Source organism: Lissotriton helveticus, chromosome 2_1 (genome assembly GCF_964261635.1).
Source record: "Lissotriton helveticus chromosome 2_1, aLisHel1.1, whole genome shotgun sequence".
NCBI lineage: Eukaryota > Metazoa > Chordata > Amphibia > Caudata > Salamandridae > Lissotriton > Lissotriton helveticus.
The window spans coordinates 74,757,419-74,778,816 of NC_136059.1; the positions used below are offsets into that span (position 1 = coordinate 74,757,419).

Sequence of the window (21,398 nt, forward strand, 5' to 3'; positions counted from 1 at the left end):
GGGCCACCACTGTCTTTTTCCACGCGGAGAAGAGAGAAATGGACACATTTTTCTGAGTGTTCTTATCGTTCCAAAGCAAGTGGAGACTGTTCTATTTATTTGGGGGCCCAAGGAGAGGGAGGTATCAACTATGATGCCTAGATTTTTAGCACTGAGGCCAGGACGCAGGCAAGATCCAAGCGTATCTGGCCACCAGGCCCTGGACCAAATCTCCTGATTGTCTCCGAAAATTAAAATCTCAGTTTTGTCTCCATTGAGTCTTAAACAATTCTCTACCATCCATGCAGCCACCGCCTGCATGCAGCTTTTAAAATTTGCTGCTCAAGCTTCAACATTCTCAGTGATGGTAATCATGATTTGAGTGTCATCTGCATAGGATAACTAGTACTTATGTAAAGTGCTTTGATACCTTCATTCGGGCTACATAATGCAAAAAATAAAAAGGAATGAAAGGAGAAGTGCTTGCAGATTTCTGAGGTGGGGGAGCAAAAAGATGCACTCTGTAGAGTTACGCTGTGCCTTCCTGCTGTAGATGTTTGTTTTTTCTCCACAACAGTTAGGGTAAAATGCTGATTGCTAACATTCTTCTGTTTTGTTTAACCAGAAGCATGATCATCCGGTCAACAAATGGTTAAGCATCACAATGTAGCTATTTACGAAACCCCAAGAGGATCGTTCCCTTCCTCCCCAAAACATGAGTGGCCTTTAAGGAGCTTTAACTACTGTAGCAGCTGCTTGTTGCCTTCCAAGTAGGCTAGTTGGCCAACGCCCCCTCATTAGACGGTGCTGACGATTCGCTGAAAAGTAAGATGTCACCGTAATTGATTTAATTTCTGTTCCTTTGTGTTTTAGAGAAAATGAAAGCGCACTCTTGTGGAGGAGGGGTGGAGGGGACACGCCTTCTAATGAAAGCGGCAAGGTCTGGAAATGAAACCTGACCCAAAACAGATGGCAGCGTGCGCGCTGCCTCTGCTGGCTCCTATTATATGATGCCCGTACCAAATTAGTACCAAATCAGAAAGCGTGCTTGCTTTAAAGTAAATATTGCATTATGCAATGTCAGTACCAAATCAGAAAGCGAGCACAGTAGAGAAAATCAGGAGCCGAATTGAAAGAAGGCGAAAGTGAGTTATCCCAGTGTGCAAGTGAAGGTGGGGCTGGAGTATGCTGCATCTTGGTGCAGAGTAACAGATGTTTGTTGTCAACCAAATGAATGTTAATTAGTTTGTCGGCTTCTAGTAGGATGAAAGGCTGAGTAGACGCGCTGGGGTTCAAACCTGCGGTTGTGAGTTCAAATATAAGATTAATAGGGCGCTTGCCTTAAAGTTAAGATTGCCTTCCTTCTTCTACAGGTCAATAGCAATGGGCCTAGCATGACAGTGAATGCACAAGTTTCTCATTGCAAACAGGGCATTGCGTGTGCATGTGAAGGAAGGGTTGGTTAAAAAGAATGGCACGAGAGAGAAGAGTGGCGAGTGAGCATGTCAGTGCGGCGAACGTGCTAATTAAAAACAGATGCTGACATGATCTCGAACAGATGGCGCCCCTGCTCGTAACCGCAAGCTGTAGGCTGTGGGCGGATACATTTACTGGGAAAGGTGGGACATGCAGCCGCCTTTGCCCAATTGCGTGCTGTCTTTTTAGAAAAACGCATGCAAAGACCAATTGAAATAATGCAGAAAAAAAAACACGCACGAGGAAAGTCCAGAGTGATTCCAAGAGGCTGTTTTCCTAGACCAGCGCATGCGCGCTGTGCTAGTCTTGACCTAAAAAATATCTTTGACCACATCCTACAACCACGAAACAATAACCAGTAAAATCAGTTACCTCCATACCTGCATTTACAGCCAATCACAGGGGTTCGCATAGAGCAACCTGGCTAGTGAAGTTTAATTAGTAAGGGAATGTTGTGATCACCCCCCCACTGATTAGGAATTTTGTGATGCAATCTATTAGTACAGAAGTCACACTTCAAACTTAGGAGCAGGTCATAAAACGTTTGTGAGCAGTATGCTCTCAGTTTTGTGGCCTGCCTGTATGTACATAAGACGTCTGTTTATCAGTTATTGTGTAATAATGTATTGTGTTTCTGTTCAACTGTAAAACACCCTAATGCTATTCTCGTGCAGGAGCACTGCATGCAACTTTAAAAAAGAAGTTAAAGAGTAGTGATGCAAAAGTTGAGTATATTTAATTTAAGTTTTAAATTAAATAAATAAGCCTACTCACAGTTTTTTAAATATATGGGTTTGATTGAGTAGCCCTTCAGAAATAAGTTTTTGACTGGCGCTTTTCCATCTTTTCTTCATTATTCCATGAAAGCTCTAAGTTACCATCACCATCGTATCAAATGTTATCAAACGACTGATGAATATGGGTCGTGTGTCAAGGAGTGAGAACAGGGATGGATGATTCCAGAGGTAACACTGCGTAAGGAGACAGAGCAAGGTAAACTCCAGGCTACACAAAAGAACAACTGTGGTCACAGGACTACGGAGGACGAGGGGAGGCTGGAAGCGGAGACGAGGAGAGAAACAGAAGGCATGCAAGTGTGCAGGGTACCAGGGCTTGAACATTGTATGGGATGTACTGGTATATGACAAGGGATCTCTGAGTATCTTAGGGAAAGCCCTTTGACTGAATAACAGCAGATGTCTCTAACAACTCAAGACCTGGCTGTCCGAGCAGTAGCATACCCCCTCCCCCAAGCGCCTTGAGACCCTCCCGGGTGAGTAGTGCGCTATACAAATGGTATGATTGATTGATTGATTGAAACCGCTTCGATGCGGCGCATATCTCGCCGCTGTGCGGGGGAATTCTACGCCTGCTCAAATCGGACGGCCCCCAGCCGTCCGACACACAAGCCCACCGTGACGTCAGACAGCTGGGGGCCGTCCAGCGCACGGAAGAGGTTAAGAACAGTCTCATTGGGCAAGGTCAGAGTTCAGGCCTGCCTTGATAGAGACCGTTGTACTCAGTGCAGGGTGGACCGAGACTGACAACAACACTAAGACGGGTAAGACTCCAAAGTACCTGCTGCAGCAACAGCTGTACCCTTACCTCATCTGAACGGAGACCAAGCCAGAGGGCCCACTGTAAACAAATACAGGACTCCAACAGACAGTGGACCGAATACAGAATGGAACGGAAAACCAGCGTGGAAAGAATAACAAGAATACATGACGGACAAAGAGCTGGAGACAGAGACTGAAGACTAATACTACACTAACACAGGGAACAATACAGGTGACAAAGAGACTGGAAGCAAACCAAGACGAGGATTTATGATCAGGGCTTCAGAAATCAAGGACAGGACTTCGGGGATCCCAGCAGGCACCTGGACACGTGATGCCCTGTTGGTTCATGGAAACTATAATCAATAACGAACAGTAAGTGAGGAAAAAGGGTGATAGTTGCCCCTAACTCCACAAAACGACACAATCCTGATGAAGGTGGAGTAGTTAATTGCCGGAGTCCATCGAACCGCGCGTTGTGTTTTTAAATGTCCACTGTTGTTGGCCTTCAAAGGAGAAATCCTGAGCATGATTGCAGCCCTACATGCGATGGAGCGCTTTGTTGCACAACGTCTGTCTGAGCAGTTCAGATACATGCCTGTATATAGGATTGAATGCATTTGATTCAAGATAGTTTGTATTGTTATAATTTAATAGGGTAATACTTATGGCTGTATATCCAAACATTGAATTGTCTATGCTAACATTGAATTGTCTATGCTAACATTGAATTGTCTATGCTAACAATGTGGGGCACAGTGAATTAATATGACAGCATTGTCCTTTAAGCAATTATTGGATATAGAGGAACTTCGGTTTGGCTTCGGTATTTGAAACTGGAACTAGGATTCATAACAAGGAACTCGCGAATGTACCCAACAGGCACAGGAACAGGTAATGTCCTGCAGCTGGTACACGGAATCAACACAGGAATTCACAACAAGGTTAACCAGGTAAAAGACTCAAGGAAGCAAAAGGAACCTCTCCCAACCCTGTGAATATGTGGTCAGGGTCACAACAGAGAACCCCCAGAAATTGAGGACATCAGGGTAGAAAGGAAAGGCAGAAACAAAGTGAAACTGAAGCGGGGAAGTAACAGATAAAGCACAATGTTGCACAAGGCAGCCACCGGAAATCATCACACTGTGGAAACAGTAGCTGCAAACATGATTCATCTCATGTTTTCAAAGATTCACCAGTGCAGGCAATTAGAGCAGAAAGCAGGAGCTCTCAGCAAGGGCCAGTAAATCACAAACTTTGAACGCAGAAGCCAGGCTCCTCCCAGCTCACAACCTCACAGGATGATTTGAACACAGAACAGGAGTGAGCTAGGGGTGAGCTAGGGGTGAGCTCGGAGTGAGCTCGGGGTGAGCCAAGAGTGAGCTAGGAGTGGGCTAGGAGTGAGCTAGGAGTGAGCTAGGAGTGAGCTAGGGGTGAGCAAGGAGTGAGCTAGGAGTGAGCTAGGAGTGAGCAAGGAGTGAGCTAGGAGTGAGCAAGAAGTGAGCTAGGGGTGAGCTAGGAGTGAGCAAGAAGTGAGCTAGGGGTGAGCAAGAAGTGAGCTCGGAATGAGCTAGGAGTGAGCAAAAAGTGAGCTAGGACTGAGCTAGGAGTGAGCAAGGAGTGAGCTAGGGGTGAGCAAGAAGTGAGCTCGGGGTGAGCTAGGGGTGAGCTAGGAGTGAGCTAGGACTGAGCTAGGAGTGAGCAAGGAGTGAGCTAGTAGTGAGCAAGGAGTGAGGAGTGAGCTAAGGGTGAGATAGGTGTGAGCTAGGAGTGAGCTAGGGGGAGCTAGGGGTGAGATGCACAGTGCAGGTGAGAGCAGTTAAAGTTCCTCCTCAAGCTCTCTGCCTGATGGAGTGCATGGAGCTTCCAGGCAGCAACAAGTGGCCAGAACGAAACTCCGGAGTGGAACCTGGATTGGCTTTTGATTCAGAACATTGCAGGAATTCATGCAGAGGAGGACATGGGCATGCCAGAAGTGGTGACGCAGAATTCAAAGTATAATAAGATTCACCAAAAAGCTCCCCTCCATCTCTCAGATGCGGGAAAGGCATAAAAGTACCATAATGCATTAGGAGCTGAAAGTAAACTCTAGGATGGAATCTGGAGTGGACCTGATTTTCAAGAGGAACTGTAAAGGCTGTGACTGACCCCTGAAGAATAGCACATGTTTGAAACCAGGGTTCATCTTGGATGTAGGATCACAGAAGGTCTTCTAGTAGCGGTACCCAGTGGCAGGGCAGAAGTAATCTGACACAGTCTCTATGTAGTGGCACAATTTGCAAACAAAACAATGGCCCAGAGTACTTCTCTGTTGCTAACATTAATTCAAACATTCAGTTCACTTTTCCAACCTAAGTTGTCAGCATCTGTATTCATCTTCAACTTGGGATGGCTGGTAAAGAAGGTGTGAGTCTATTTGCTACTGTCCTCTAATGCACTGGCTATACCCTCCGTCTACTTGAGTGTGACATCTCTTGATGACATGTCTAAACTGAAAACCTTGCTCCCCTGATGCAGAGATGGGTGCCTTGCACTTTCCCAAAATTAATCAGAAATAAATGGGGCCTCGTCATGTCCTCAAAGTGCACAGCCACTTGTATCAATTACTCAAAAATCTCAACCAGTTTTTCACAGTTTTAATCTTTTCATTTTATTCAAAAGTTCTCCTTATTTTAATCCAGACATGTTTTCTATATTACGTCCACTTTTTATCATCATGTTCCCACGATACCAGGACAAGCTTCATCTCAGCAGCCCAAGGAGGTTCATAATTCCTTATGTCACAGCTGCTTTAAAATCTACCCAATGCATTTCGGGATCATTACCTTCCTCAGGGGTAACTAAAATGCAAGATGTTAAAGAAAACCCATCATCAAGATCTATAAATATTGGATTAAAATACGGAGAACTTTTGAGTAAAAAGAAAAAGGTAAAACTGGGAAAAACTGGATGAAATGTTGGCCTCATTTATACACATGGCTGTGCATCTTGTTTGGGACCTGACGAGGCTCCATTTTCTTATTCAGCAGACGTGCACGGACGGAGCATGAATCAAGGCTGCACGCCTTAAACACCATTGAGCAGCAACTATAATTGCACTTTCTGAAACTGACCACATCAAAAGCAGAATTGTTATAATAAACTTGAAGGAATCTCCTATTGATATTCACAGCTGGATATTTTAGCCCTCCGTATAACACAATATATTGTCTATTTGCCACCACTGTCAAATATTTGTCCATCTCTTTCGATCCTCAGTTTACGTCATTGGAGGCTGCGGAACAAACTAAAAGAGTCTACCTTGTAGCAGCTTCAACCATTGGGGAAGGTTGAATGATCTTACCTGGAGATGTTCTCCCTGCAGTTCAGTCCCTTATCATCTCATTCATTGAAGGCAGCCCCTGTGCGGAACTCTACCGCCACTCCAGGTAGACGCAACTTGACATGCAGTTCACCCGGGAAACATCCTTTACAACGCAACTTTTACCACGCAGTGCCTTTACGACGCAACTTTTACAGCGCAAACCATTACAACGCATTGCGCTGGGGGGCGCTCTAGGATAGGGAATAGGTTTAATTTACTATCCAACACCTTCCCTACTATCCACGGGGACTGGAGTTGGAATAGTAAATTAAACTATTCACTATCCAGCGCCCCAAAGCACTATGCGTTGTAAAGGCATGCGTTGTAAAAACAGCGTTGTAAAGGCATGCGTGGTAAAAGCATGCGTTGTAATGTCATACATCCCGTTCACCCTCATATTTCATGGCAAAAACTCTCAAGAAATCATCCCCTACTAGTATCTCTCCATTGCCTCCCTCTGGATACATGGAACACTTTCAAACAATCTTGTGATAACCTACAAGGTGATTAACTTTTCTCAACTCGGGTACCTTAATGACAAAATATTACCTGTTGAGTGAGTGAGATATTCCAAAAGTAAATCTCTTCTTCGCCCTGAAATTCCCAAATACAAGAAACCGAGGTTTTAGTTTCGAACCCAAGTGCTCTCCACCGCGGCACCCACAAGAAGAGCGCTCTGCCCTTACATAAAGACTCATAAACTCTTTACAGCATTCAAGTAAAACTACTGTCCTCTAACCTTAAGATCCCTCCCAAGTAAACCAAGGATTCTTGTTGGCGATACCTACCTTGTGTACATATCGCCTTTTGTTAGTGCTTATAGCCCACATGGGTTATGTTTCCTGCTTATACAAATAGTTAAAGTAAACACAAATACCCTAAATCAAATTTCAAAAGTCCTAAAAGCAGGCAGAGCGGACTTATCCACCCAACTCCACCTCACAGCTTGTAGTTCTTTTTCTGTCCTCCCAGTTGAATAGTTGAGCACCATTGGTTGGTGCATGAATGCTTAGACCTGCCTTCAGCGCTCACTCTTCAAAGTCAGACTTAGCTGTGGTTTCTTCACGCCACTGCGCGATTTGTGTACGTTTATTGATTCCTTCAAGAAGCCTGTTCGACTTGCCCTTTTCTGTACTTCCTTTGTTTTCTTGTGTTCCAACAACCAATTCAGTTAGAACTTGCTTTACCTAGGGTGCATATTATAACATGCATGCACATAGCTGTCTCCTTATATAGATTCTGTTTACTGGATTCCTTTATGTAAGACTTCCTCAGTTTAGATCTTAAATAGTTTAATAGAAATGTAAAGTTCCATTTCCCTTGCAGTGTCTACATTTTGTGTTACAAGCTGGTATTGGGTGAGTAGTAATTGATTAAGGGGACACCCCAACCAGATCACTCAACATAAGGATAGCCCAGATACTGCCCCAGTAATTTAAAGGAGGGAGTTTGGGGGGCTGTGGGAGGCTGGACTGGGACAAGATGGCTCCTACTATGCACACTTCATTTAAGTACCACCCATGTGTAGGTGTGTTTGTAGTTACCGTGGTGGCTAACCATTCTGCTTTGTAGAATTAAGTTCACGTCTTTGTTGGAGGTGTTTGCAAACACTTCAGTGGCTCAGTTCTGCTGCTACACGCCCTGCTTAGGGATAGGATCAAATGATCTATAAAATCCCTAATCTGGGAAGAGCTGGATCCACTTCCCTGCAGTCCTAAGTGACTGATCTGCTCTGTCCTTACTCTTCTTCTTGTCTTGTCTAGTGAACATTACGCGCCCGACAGCACATTATGAAGACAGTTGCGACAGGCTGTTGCAAAGAGTTGCCCAAGAGGAAGTTGCTGGAGCCTGCAAGCAGCGCCAAAGCACTCTTACACATATGATCTGCAGAGATATCCAGACTTCTGTTGAACTGCAGAGATGTCCATACTTCTCTTGATCTGCAGAGATGTCCAGGCTTCTCTTGATCTACAGAGATGTCCAGACTCCTCTTGATCTGCATAGATGTCCAGGCTTCTCTTGATCTGCGAAGATGTCCAGACTTCTCTTGATCTGCGTAGATGTCCACCCTTCTCTTGATCGGCAGAGATGTCCAGACTTCTCTTGATCTGCAGAGATGTCCAGACTTCTATTGATCTGCAGAGATGTCCGCGCTACTCTTGATCTGCAGAGATGTCCGCGCTTCTCTTGATCTGCAGAGATGTCCAGACTTCTCTTGATCTGCAGAGATGTCCAGACTTCTCTTGATCTGCAGAGATGTCCAGGCTTCTCTTGATCCGCAGAGATGTCCAGACTTCTCTTGATCTGCAGAGATGTCCAGGCTTCTCTTGATCCGCAGAGATGTCCGCGCTTCTCTTGATCTGCAGAGATGTCCGCGCTTCTCTTGATCTGCAGAGATGTCCATGCTTCTCTTGATCCGCAGAGATGTCCACCCTTCTCTTGATCTGCAGAAATGTCCACCCTTCTCGTGATCTGCAGAGATGTCCACCCTTCTCTTGATCTGCAGAGATGTCCGCGCTTCTCTTGATCTGTAGAGATGTCCGGGATTCTCTTGATCTGCAGAGATGTCCAGACTTCTCTTGATCTGCAGAGATGTCCAGACTTCTCTCGATCTGCAGAGATCTCCAAACTTCTCTCGATCTGCAGAGATGTCCACCCTTCTCTCGATCTGCAGCGATGTCCAGACTTCTCTCAATCCGCAGAGATGTCTAGACTTCTCTTGCTCTGCAGAGATGTCCAGGCTTCTCTGGATCTGCAGAGATGTCCACACCTCTCTTGATCTGCAGAGATATCCAGGCTTCTCTTGATCTGCAGAGATGTGCAGACTTCTCTTGATCTTCAGAGATTGTCCAGACTTCTCTTGATCTGTAGAGATGTCCACCCTTCTCTTGATCTGCAAAGATGTCCAGACTTCATTTGATCTGCAGAGATGTCCAGACTTCTCTTGATCTGCAGAGATGTCCATGCTTCTCTTGATCTGCAGAGATGTCCAGACCTGTCTTGATCTGCAGAGATGTCCAGACTTCTCTTGATCTGCAGAGATGTCCATGCTTCTCTTGATCTGCAGAGATGTCCAGACTTCTCTTGATCTGCAGAGATGTGCAGACTTCTCATGATCTGCAGATATGTCCACGCTTCTCTTGATCTGCAGAGATGTCCAGACTCCTCTTGCTCTGCAGAGATGTCCACGCTTCTCTTGATCTGCAGAGATGTCCAGACCTCTCTTGAACTTCAGAGATGTTCAGACTTCTCTTGAACTGCAGAGATGTCCACCCTTCTCTTGATCTGCAGAGATGTCCAGGCTTTTCATGATCTGCAGAGATGTCCATGCTTCTCTTGATCTGCAGAGATGTCCAGACTTCTCTTGATCTGCAGAGATGTCCAGACTTCTCATGATCTGCAGAGATGTCCAGACTTCTCTTAAACTGCAGAGATGTCCAGACTTCTCTTTAACTGCAGAGATGTCCAGACTTCTCTTTAACTGCAGAGATGTCCAGACTTCTCTTGATCTGCAGAGATGTCCATGCTTCTCTTGATCTGCAGAGATGTCCAGACCTGTCTTGATCTGCAGAGATGTCCAGACTTCTCTTGATCTGCAGAGATGTCCATGCTTCTCTTGATCTGCAGAGATGTCCAGACTTCTCTTGATCTGCAGAGATGTCCAGACTTCTCATGATCTGCAGATATGTCCACGCTTCTCTTGATCTGCAGAGATGTCCAGGCTTCTTTTGATCTGCAGAGATGTCCAGACTTCTCTTGCTCTGCAGAGATGTCCACGCTTCTCTTGATCTGCAGAGATGTCCAGACCTCTCTTGAACTTCAGAGATGTTCAGACTTCTCTTGAACTGCAGAGATGTCCACCCTTCTCTTGATCTGCAGAGATGTCCAGGCTTTTCATGATCTGCAGAGATGTCCATGCTTCTCTTGATCTGCAGAGATGTCCAGACTTCTCTTGAACTTCAGAGATGTCTAGGCTTCTCTTGATCTGCAGAGATGTCCGCGCTACTCTTGATCTGCAGAGATGTCCAGGCTTCTCTTGATCTGCAGAGATGTCCGCACTACTCTTGATCTGCAGAGATGTCCGCGCTTCTCTTGATCTGTAGAGATGTCCGGGATTCTCTTGATCTGCAGAGATGTCCAGACTTCTCTTGATCTGCAGAGATGTCCAGACTTCTCTCGATCTGCAGAGATGTCCAAACTTCTCTCGATCTGCAGAGATGTCCACGCTTCTCTTGATCTGCAGAGATGTCCAGACCTCTCTTGAACTTCAGAGATGTTCAGACTTCTCTTGAACTGCAGAGATGTCCACCCTTCTCTTGATCTGCAGAGATGTCCAGGCTTTTCATGATCTGCAGAGATGTCCAGGCTTTTCATGATCTGCAGAGATGTCCATGCTTCTCTTGATCTGCAGAGATGTCCAGACTTTTCTTGAACTTCAGAGATGTCCAGGCTTCTCTTGAACTGCAGAGATGTCCACCCTTCTCTTGATCTGCAGAGATGTCCAGGCTTTTCATGATCTGCATAGATGTCCATGCTTCTCTTGATCTGCGTAGATGTCCACCCTTCTCTTGATATGCAGAGATGTCCAGACTTCTCTTGATCTGCAGAGATGTCCAGACTTCTCTTGATCTGCAGAGATGTCCAGGCTTCTCTTGATCTGCAGAGATGTCCGCGCTACTCTTGATCTGCAGAGATGTCCGCGTTTCTCTTGATCTGCAGAGATGTCCAGACTTCTCTTGATCTACAGAGATGTCCAGACTTCTCTTGATCTTCACAGATGTCCAGACTTCTCTTGATCTGCAGAGATGTCCAGGCTTCTCTTGATCTGCAGAGATGACCATGCTGCTCTTGATCTGCAGAGATGTGCACCCTTCTCTTGATCTGCAGAGATGTCCGTGCTTCTCTTGATCTGTAGAGATGTCCGTAATTCTCTTGATCTGCAGAGATGTCCAGACTTCTCTCGATCTACAGAGATGTCCAGACTTCTCTTGATCTTCACAGATGTCCAGACTTCTCTCGATCTGCAGAGATGTCCAGACTTCTCTTGATCTTCACAGATATCCAGACTTCTCTTTTTTTAAGTTCAAGTAAAAGTTTATTAGAATAACAAAGGTGTCATTACAAAAAAAGAAATTAGACATATGATCATCAAGAAAGCAAGGTAAATTAGGTTACAACAATAAATATCAGAAAGTAAAAAATTGCAAGGGAGGAAAAAAAAAAAAGTAAGTGAGGCTGGAGATATAAGATGTATGAGGCTATGTAAATGGGGGTAAGACAATAAATATTATGTGAGGAAAAATAAGTTCTGAAGAGAATAAAGGAACGAAAGGTAATTTAAGGAGGTTTCGAAACCTCTTGCTGAAAAGGAGGTAAATGAGAGGAGCGTTTGGCACAAACATCAAGGTAAAGGGTAATGGGAAGCCAAAGGGCGTGTCTTTTCGGGGCAAGATTAAGTGGATAGACAATTGCAGTATCAAGTCTATGATTATAGCATACATTAAACCACCAAGCTTTAAAAGTAATGTCATTTGAATTTTTCCAATTAACAGTGATCTGTTGGAATGCAACAGCTATTAGCAAGTCTATGATTTGAACATTTGAATCAACAGCAGCCCAAGAAGAGGAAAGTGAGCCAAGGAAGATATCAGTAAGAGAGAAAGGGATAGAAGTTTGAAATATAGTATTGATTTGGTTCCACACTTGAGTCCAAAAGATGTGTGTAAGAGGACAGAGAAAAAGCATATGAAAGAGCGTGGCGTTGGGGGTGGAACAGGACCAGCAAAGATCCGGGACCAAGGGGAACCTCTTGTGAAGAAGAAAAGGTGTGTAGAGGAGTCGATTATAAATGAAGAAAAGTGTTTGTGTGAGAGAAGCAGCTCTAGAGGATTTGCGGAGCGTGGTCCAAAGTTTATCCCAAAGGGAAGTAGGCCAAGACGTATCAAAGTCAGATTCCCATTGCTCTTCCACCGTGGATTTCGGCCGGGGTAATGGAGGTTTGCGAAAGGAATGATAGATGGAGGAAGCGGAGGGGCCTGAGCGGAGTAGGGAATGGAGTGATGTAGTTGGGTTAAGAGAAACAACTGGAAGAGAGGAGTGAGAAAGGGAATCATATACGGACATAACTGCTGTCTTGAGTAAGAAGAATTTGCGATCAAAAGAGGAAGGGAGAGAGAAAGCTCGGCTAAGGAGAGAAAAAGACTTGCAAACAGATCCAGTGAAGAGTTGGGAAACCCAGATCAAGCCTCGTTGCCTCCAAGTTTTCCAGTAAAATGGCTTCTGGTTAATGAGAATGCTATAATTATACCAAATAGTGGTGTTGAGGAAATCAGTAACAGAGGAGGGGGGAACTGGAGCAGATGCTAAGAGAAGTTTTGCAGTATATTTGTGAATCGGAGAAGAAATGAATTGAGGTTTGCGGGAGAAGGAGAGAAATTCTGCAAAAGAGAAAGGAGAAAGAGATAGACGCTCAAGTTCAGCCCAAAGGGGGAGAGGCTCAGTAGGGTCTTTGAGCCGGAGGGAGGCTTGTTTCAAGAGGAAAGCCTTGTGATAGGCAGGGAAGTTTGGGAAATTAACCCTGCCTTCTGACTTGGGGAGACGCAGTCGTAGTAAAGACATACGCGGTTTCTTACCAGACCACAAAAAGGAGGAGAGGATAGTGTTGAGTTTAGTAAAGAATTTGTCAGGAATGGGAACAGGAATATTGGAAATGGTATAAAGAACGATTGGGGATAGCATCATCTTGATGGTGTCGAGACAACGCCACCAGGAGAGGTAGAGGGGGTGCCATCTGGAAGTAAGGTCTGATCATTTTTGGGTACATTGGCTAAGGCAAAGTGAGATAGTATCCGAGATGGAAGAGGTTATATGCAAACCAAGATATTTTATATGGGCCGGGCTCCACTTGAAGTCGGATGCCTCAAAATCAGATTTGAAGGTGAATTTGGTGAGGGGGAGAATTTCGCATTTGTCGTTATTCAATTTGTATCCAGAGAGTTGAGAGTAAACGTTGACTTCGGCAAGGGAAGCGGGAATGGAATCAGAGGGATTGGAAATGAAGAGTAAAATGTCATCTGCATAAGCAGCTAGTTTAACCTGCGAATGGGAAAATTGAAAACCATGGATGTTTGGATTTTGACGTAGTTTAGATAGGAAAGGTGCTAGGGCCAAGTTAAAGAGGAAGGGTGAAAGAGGGCATCCCTGGCGAACACCTCTGCCAAGACTAAAAAAGGAGGATATCAAGCCATTGGCGCAAACTGCTGCTCTAGGGTTCATGTAAAGGAAGGAGATGAGGGAAATAAAATTAGGGCCAAACCATTTTAGTGCAGAGAAAAGGAAAGACCATTCCACTCTATCGAACGCTTTCTCAGCGTCTAAGGCGATTGCAGCTAGGGAGTCACTAAAACGGGAGGACTTGGAAAGGACATTGAAGAGGAGTCTGGTGTTATCGGTAATGAAGCGACCTTTGACAAATCCAGATTGTTCGGGCCAAGGAGCTCTGGAAGAAAAGGATCTAGTCTGATGGCTAAAGATTTGGCATATAATTTGTAGTCGATGTTAACAAGTGATATTGGTCTGTAATTTTTACAATGTTGAGTGTCCTTCCCCTTCTTGGGTATAATGCAAATGTAAGCGTCTGAAAAAGTGCCCGAGGATGCACCACTTGCTTTAAAGGAATCGAGGAGACAATGTAATTTGGGTAACAAAAGGGTTGCAAAATGTTGGTAAAATTCGACTGTAAACCCATCTGGGCCTGGAGCTTTGTCTTTTTTAAGTGAGTGGAGTGCGGTATGTAATTCGCGAACAGTAATGGGGGTTTCAAGGGTAGATAGGTCAATAGGAAAATTGGGAGGAGGTTGAATGCTTGCAAAGAAGGTGGAGAGAGAGTGAGCAGAGGGTTGAGTTCCAGAAGAGTAGAGTGTAGAGTAGAAATGAGAAAATTCTTCCAATATATCAACATCTTTATGTTGCAGGACAGAATTAACATCAAAAACAGACTCAATATTCAATTTGTTTTGCTTAACTTTCAAATAATTAGCAAGAACTTTCCCCGCCCTATTTTTCCCACCATAACATTTCGAACTGAATTTTAGTAAGTAGAGTGAGGCATCTTCAGTGGATTGCTTGTTGTATTTCATTTTGGCATCAACAAGAGCTGTCAAACTTTCCTGAGTGTGGGAGGTGTAGAAGGCATGTTCTAGGATCTTGATCTGAGATAAAAGATCACTAGTGCGTTTACGAGAAGCTTTACGTTTTGCGGCAACATGTCTGATGATGAAGTCTCTGGCCGCAGCTTTGTAAGCATCCCAGATGGTGTGTTCGGCTAGGGAGGGAGTGTCATTGAGAACAAAAAATTCAGTAGTAAAATCGGTAAAGGAGGCAGTGAATTTGGGGTCGAGGAGAAGAGTGTTGTTGAAGCGCCACCTCTTAGGTCCACTGGATTTGGGCAAAATATCAATATTAATTAAAACTGGGGCATGATCCGAAAACATTATGGGGCCAATGTCAGCCTGAGTGAGGGATTGGGACATGTGGTGAGACAGGAAGATATAGTCGATACGTGATTGGGAGTGGTGCACCGGGGAGTAAAAAGTAAATTCCTTACAGGTCGGATTGCATAATCGCCAAGCATCAACAAGCTTGTGTTGAGAGATGGCGTGCGTGAAAAGCTTGTGAGACTTATTAGGGACAAAAGGAGATTTGGAGTGTCTATCCAGGAAGGGGTCCAAAGGCATATTGCAGTCGCCTGCCAAAATGAAATTATCATCAATGCATTCAGTGATACGGGAAGCAAACGCACTCCAAAAGATAGGATTCCCACCAGTGGGAGCATAAACATTAAGCAGGGAAAAAGGGATACCTTTTGAGGAAAGCTAAACATATAACCACCTGCCTTCAGGGTCAAATTCGGACTGTAAAACTGAATGAGAAAAAGACTTGCGAAGTAACAAAGCAACACCATTTCTTTTACCATCACCAGGAGCAGAAAAAACAGTCCCCACCCAACCTCTTTTAAGCTTAGCAGCTTCAATGTCAGATAAATGGGTTTCTTGCCGAAAGGCAATATCTACATTCAATTTAGCTAGATGGGCAAGGATCTTCTGCCTCTTAATGGGGGAATGCAAACCTTTAACGTTCCAGGAAACCATACGTATTGACATCAAGGAAAATTAATGTGGAAGAACATAATAAAAATAAGGGACAAAAATAAAGCCTCATAATCAGGAAAAATGGAGAAAAAAAAGAAGAAAGGAAGCAAAGAAAGGGAAAGTAGGAAGTGATGAAAAGAAGCAAAGGCGCAAATGAGAATAGGACTACAGCAACGTAAAGAATGGTTGAAGGAAAGGAAAGGAATGATAGAGAAGAGTGATATAAGAAATAAGAAGAAACATAGGAGAGCAGGAGAGAAAAGACACCAAGGAGAACGATATCGAGAATCTTGATGGAGAAAAAGAAAGATGTAGGAGAATGAGTGAGCTGTGATAGAAAAACAGGTGTAAACCAGGATGAAGTGGAGTCATCGGAATGGAGAAACATGAAGAATCGTAGAAAAAATGTAATAGGGCAATGACAAGATGAAAGATGCGCTGTAAAATAAAAGGAGAGGCAAAATAGAGTGCAATGAAAATACAGGAAAAAGAAAGGACTGACTATATGAAACCAAAGAACGATGAGAAGAGGAAGAAAGAGAAGTGAGAAAAAAATAAAAAACAATCTAGACGAAACTGACACCAGAATAAATGAAAAAGTCAGGAAGGGTATAAAAAAGAGAACAAATGCGATAAATGGTAACATGGTAAAATAAAAGGGGAGGGGAGGTACTTACAGAGGATGTCGAAGAGGGAAGACGATCAAAAGTCGGGACAAAAGGGGGACAATACGGATGTAACGGGAGGGAGGTAAGACCAACCAACGAAGGGCGGGTACACAGGGCAGCGAGAAGTCCAACCGGAGAGGACAGGACGGAACGCTAGATAAGATCTGTGGAAAAAGGAGAGTACAGGGTTAGAGGACGATAGATAGCGAAAACACTATCAAATATCCTGTCGACAAAAGAAAAAGGAATGAATACAACGATAACAGATAACAAAGAAGAGAAATGTAGACTCGCCAGAGAGTCTAACAGTTTGAAACTAAGTAAACATGAGTGAACAATGAACAAAATGACATGGAATAATCAGTAAAAACAACAATAAAAGTCATGGTGGAAACGAAGAAGAAGAACTGGCGAATTCCATGCCAGTAGAACCACAAGAGTTCAGGAAACTTCGGAGTCGAACAGGATCTTCAAAAGTTGTAGTCTTATTGTTATAGGTGACTTTAAAAAGACAAGGGTGGAAAAGTCCATATCTGGCTCCAATTGAACGAAGATCTGCTCTCATGTCAAGAAAGGCTTTACGACGAGCAGCCGTGGACTTAGCATAATCTTGAGCAAAAAATAAGGTAGAACCTGACCAAGTAATACGTGGTGAGGCCTTGGCTGCTAAGAGGACCTTCAGCAAGTCTGTGTACTCAAGGAAATACATTATCACCCCTCTAGGCTTAGTTGAGGCAGAGATAGAGGAGGGAAGTCGGCCAAGCCTGTGAGCACGCTGAATGTTGAGTGAGGTGTCTTCGGGTAAATGCAATAGCTTGGGAAGAAAGGACTTCAAGAAGGCAATAGGATCATTCCCCTCGCTACCCTCCTTCAGGCCGTAAAGACGCAGGTTATTGCGCCTATTTCTGTTTTCAAGGTCCTCGACCTGCTTTTGAAGAGAGGAGATCTGAAGATCCATGTGAACCACCTTGGTAGCCGTTTCCCGAAGAGATGAAACATCCTTTTCCACGGTGGAGACCCTGACGTCCATGTTAGACCAGTTGTCTGTGAGCGTTTGCAACTTTGCATTTGTCTCTTCCATGTAAGGGCGCAGGGCTCGTATTTCTTCAAGGAGTAGTTCGATGGAAATAGTCGAGGAAGATTTCGAGGGGGAGGGTGGATCCTTCTTCAATCTTTTGGGGTTGGTTTTGGTTGCAACCTGAAAAGGAGTCTCCATTACAGCTGTTGTAGTAGCAGTAGGAGGGTCTGTGGAGGCTTCTAGTTGAGCGAGCGCTGAGAACAATTTCGAGTTTTTAACGTAATTGAGCTTAGAGGGCTTGTCGAGACGCTGCGCCATTAAAATGCAGATGGGTGAGGCGTTTAGGATAGCGCAATATATAGTTGAGGTAAAAAGGTAAGGACTCAAAGTTGGGAGCAGAGCCAATTGAGGGTTAAAGCGGGAGGAGAACCAAAAAAAAAAAAAACCAAGAGGGATAACAAAAATATGCAGGAAATTGCAAGGAAAAATCAGCATCCACAGTATGTCAAGGTAAAACTGCCTGCAGAAGAACAAAATGGCCGCCAAGCCTGAGGAGAGCAATAAAGTCAAAGAAAACGCTATAAATGAATGCCAGATATTGGAAAAAAAGTCACCTGTGATGATTGAAGGAGGTTGCCATCAATACATGAAGAAGAACGACATCAAAGATAATCCAGGGGAGCCGGTGGTAGTATGTGCGGTAAAACGCACATCCGAGAGAAATGCCGGAAAAAAACCAAAATGGCGGTCGCGGCCGAGAGGAGCCGCGACCGGAGGTAAAGCAGGCACTTATGGACAATGTCGGCTCATTTGAGGAGTAAAATCCGGCTCGGGTGACTCCTGGTCAGTTCCGCCGACGGGAGCAGGTCTCCATAGGTCGCTAGGGTGATGCGAACCGCCGGTAATCTCCGGTAGGAACGGAGCCGCTACCGCTGTGCTGCCATCCGCATCGGGCACTTAGCCACGCCCCATCCAGACTTCTCTTGATCTGCAGAGATGTCCAGACTTCTCTTGATCTGCAGAGATGTCCAGGCTTCTCTTGATTTGCAGTCCCGGTGCATACTCAAAGAAGAACTATAAGCATGTTATAGTGTCATTTGCAGCCTCCAGAGCCCTAATCCTGTGCATGCTTATTGTAGCTATCGGGGGAGGAGGGGCAGTGTGAACCACCTGCAGGTGAGGGGCTAAGGGTATATGTTTTTGCACAGTTTTATCTACATGTTGCTCACATAGAACTATGTTTCACTTGGAAAACTCTCCTAGACTGCCTACAAATGTAGGGGACACATTTTCACACTCCTTCATTGTACGCCTTCCCAAAACAGGTGTGAGTTTAGAAACTCATTGTGTCTTGTAAATGTTTCCACTCACTCACGTAGTTACAACCATATGGATGCTCACCATATTGACACTATTTCCTCCTATGGTTGTCCCACGGGGACACATCATGAGTTGATCTAAGGTAGTTCCTTCAGGAGTGAGGGTTGTATGCAGATACTGCCTTGTGCACCTGTATAGGGCCGTGAAAAGTAGTCACCCTTTTGGAGTAAGCCAGTGGAGCTGGGCCAGGCCAGAGAGACTTCCCAAGATCCAGAGCTGCCTGCATTGCTGCGGTCTGTAGATTCTGATGTCACTAGCTCCAATAATTATAAAGCTAGTGTAATCTTTGCTAGCGTAACTCAAGGCTAGTATTACCAGGGTCACACCGGAGTCATTTAGAGGTGGCAGAATTTTTTATAACCCTCAGTTGAAAATAATTCTTTTGGGCCACATTTTTGACCTGGGATTTGAGTTAGGGTTTACTTTCCTGTCCCTTATGAATACAGGATTTTCGCCAGGGTGTCTAGGGCTGGACAACAGCCAGGATCCACAGACCAACGTCTGGCAGCCAATAGCATTCGAAAGCGTCTAGCGTCAAGATCTCTGCTTCAACTGTGTTGGGTTAGACTCGAATTTCAGCTTATTGGCTACATCAAACGGTTTTAGCTTAAAGATCTGGACTTTTTCATTGGCACAAAGCTAAAACCCCACACTGTTCGAGTAAAGCACTTTGTCCAGTGTCAGCGCCTTGAGACCCTCCGGGTGAGTAGTGCGCTATATAAATGCTGTGATTGATTGACAGCTGTAGTATTTTAGATATCAGCATTTGTATGCCGAGAAGTGGGTCCCGTGCTCTCCATGCCAGTGGATTCAAGCTAGCCTGGCTGATGAAGGGTGAAATCCCGAAACCGGTCCCAGAATGCTTGTTTTCAGTCCTGGGGAGCTGGGTCAACACTTATTTGCATATGACTTTGTTCAAACTGGAATGGCATGGGGAGCAAATACACGATGGATTTAGGCCCAGAGCTCTGTACTGGGGTGAGTGTTTGACATTGGACAGCATTCTGTCCATCAGAATCAGGAGTTTCTAAATATGGCTGCACACCATTGGGATTGCTAACGAGGGCATGAAACCAGCAGTAGTGACGTTGCATAAGTGGGCGTGTCTTGCTGGGATAGCAATTCATGCTGTAACGCCCTGTGAGAGGTCGCTCCACTAAAGCCCCAATTATGTCAAAATGTTTTAAATTAAATATAGAAGTGCAGATACTCACTATCACAGAGTTCCTGTTTGCTACTGAGAAGTGCCGGAACCCTCCCATTAAAAGCATTGAGTAGACCTGAGAAGTGCAGGCACTCCCCATTTCAAATGAAAGAAGTGAGGGTACTGGCAGGCCTAACATACAGCAGCAGCCTAGTACATATAAGAATGGTAATTAAACTTAAATGTGATTATTCAAGTGGTCCATCAGTAAAGGCACAGGATATGAATCAATGGTAGTCACTTGTTCATGGAGGTTCGTAAGAGTCTAGATACGTGTCCAAAGAGTTCCACATTCCGCTGGCTGAAGGGTTCCATGGAGAGTGTTGCAGTGCTATGCTGTCTGCCCTTCTGAGATGGATGATCCAGTTTATCCAGCTTTTAAAAGATGTCTTTTTCGTCCCCTTCCAGCTGGCAAGAACCATTTTGACTGCAGATGTTCGTAACAGGTGGATTCCGGGTTGGTGGTAGCTGCCCGGCGCCATTTGCTGAGAGACTGCATAGCGGCAGACCTGACTAAAACTGCTCTACAATTGCGCTTATCTTAAACCTGTATTTTTATTATTGGGCCATATTGTGTTTTTAACCATTATCTTGTCACTCTGTGCAAAGCGGTGATTATTACTGCCACTTGCACGCGTGAGTGTTTTTAAACTTGTATGTGCGTAGGGCGGCTGAATAATAGCGCCACTCGCACTCTCACCTGAACTGCGGCCCCTCTGCCTCGTTCCATCGCGGCTTCTGCCGATTGTGTGGAGGGCGGCTCATTTACCGCGGCTCCTAGTGCCGGTCCGGTGGTGGGAACGGGCGCCATATTGGGAGGAGTCCGAGAGCGCAGGGACCTGTGGCAGCGGTCCAGTCGCTCGAGGCTCCCTCCCATAAAACGATTGGGAGTCTCTTTTCATTCGTGGATTCCGGGTTGGTGGTAGCTGCCCGGCGCCATTTGCTGAGAGACTGCATAGCGGCAGACCTGACTAAAACTGCTCTACAATTGCGCTTATCTTAAACCTGTATTTTTATTATTGGGCCATATTGTGTTTTTAACCATTATCTTGTCACTCTGTGCAAAGCGGTGATTATTACTGCCACTTGCACGCGCGAGTGTTTTTAAACTTGTATGTGCGTAGGGCGGCTGAATAATAGCGCCACTCGCACTCTCACCTGAACTGCGGCCCCTCTGCCTCGTTCCATCGCGGCTTCTGCCGATTGTGTGGAGGGCGGCTCATTTACCGCGGCTCCTAGTGCCGGTCCGGTGGTGGGAACGGGCGCCATATTGGGAGGAGTCCGAGAGCGCAGGGACCTGTGGCAGCGGTCCAGTCGCTCGAGGCTCCCTCACATAAAACGTAATGTGTTGGAGGGAGCGCAGCGGGCGCGACGGAGGCGCGCCGTCCGCGAGCGTCCGGGGCTAGGGGCTGAGGACCCTGCTGGTCCAGTAGTGTACACTTCCGCTGACTTACTAGCGTTACGACCCACTATCACCACATGCCCCCCCGTACCCCTTAATACGGTGAAACGGACATTTCGTTTAGGCATTACTAATTCCATTAATACAGCCGTGGACCTTGTCTCTAATTATGCGGTGTTGGAAAGTGCGGCTGGCACCA

The 21,398-nt window shown here is 45.2% G+C and overlaps 1 protein-coding gene across 2 annotated transcripts in view; it reads left to right on the plus strand.

The window, feature by feature from the left end:
• Positions 1 to 21,398, plus strand: part of SFXN5 (sideroflexin 5) — a 1,158,373-nt gene that overhangs the window by 141,967 nt on the left and 995,008 nt on the right. The gene's annotated exons all lie outside the window — the stretch shown is intronic.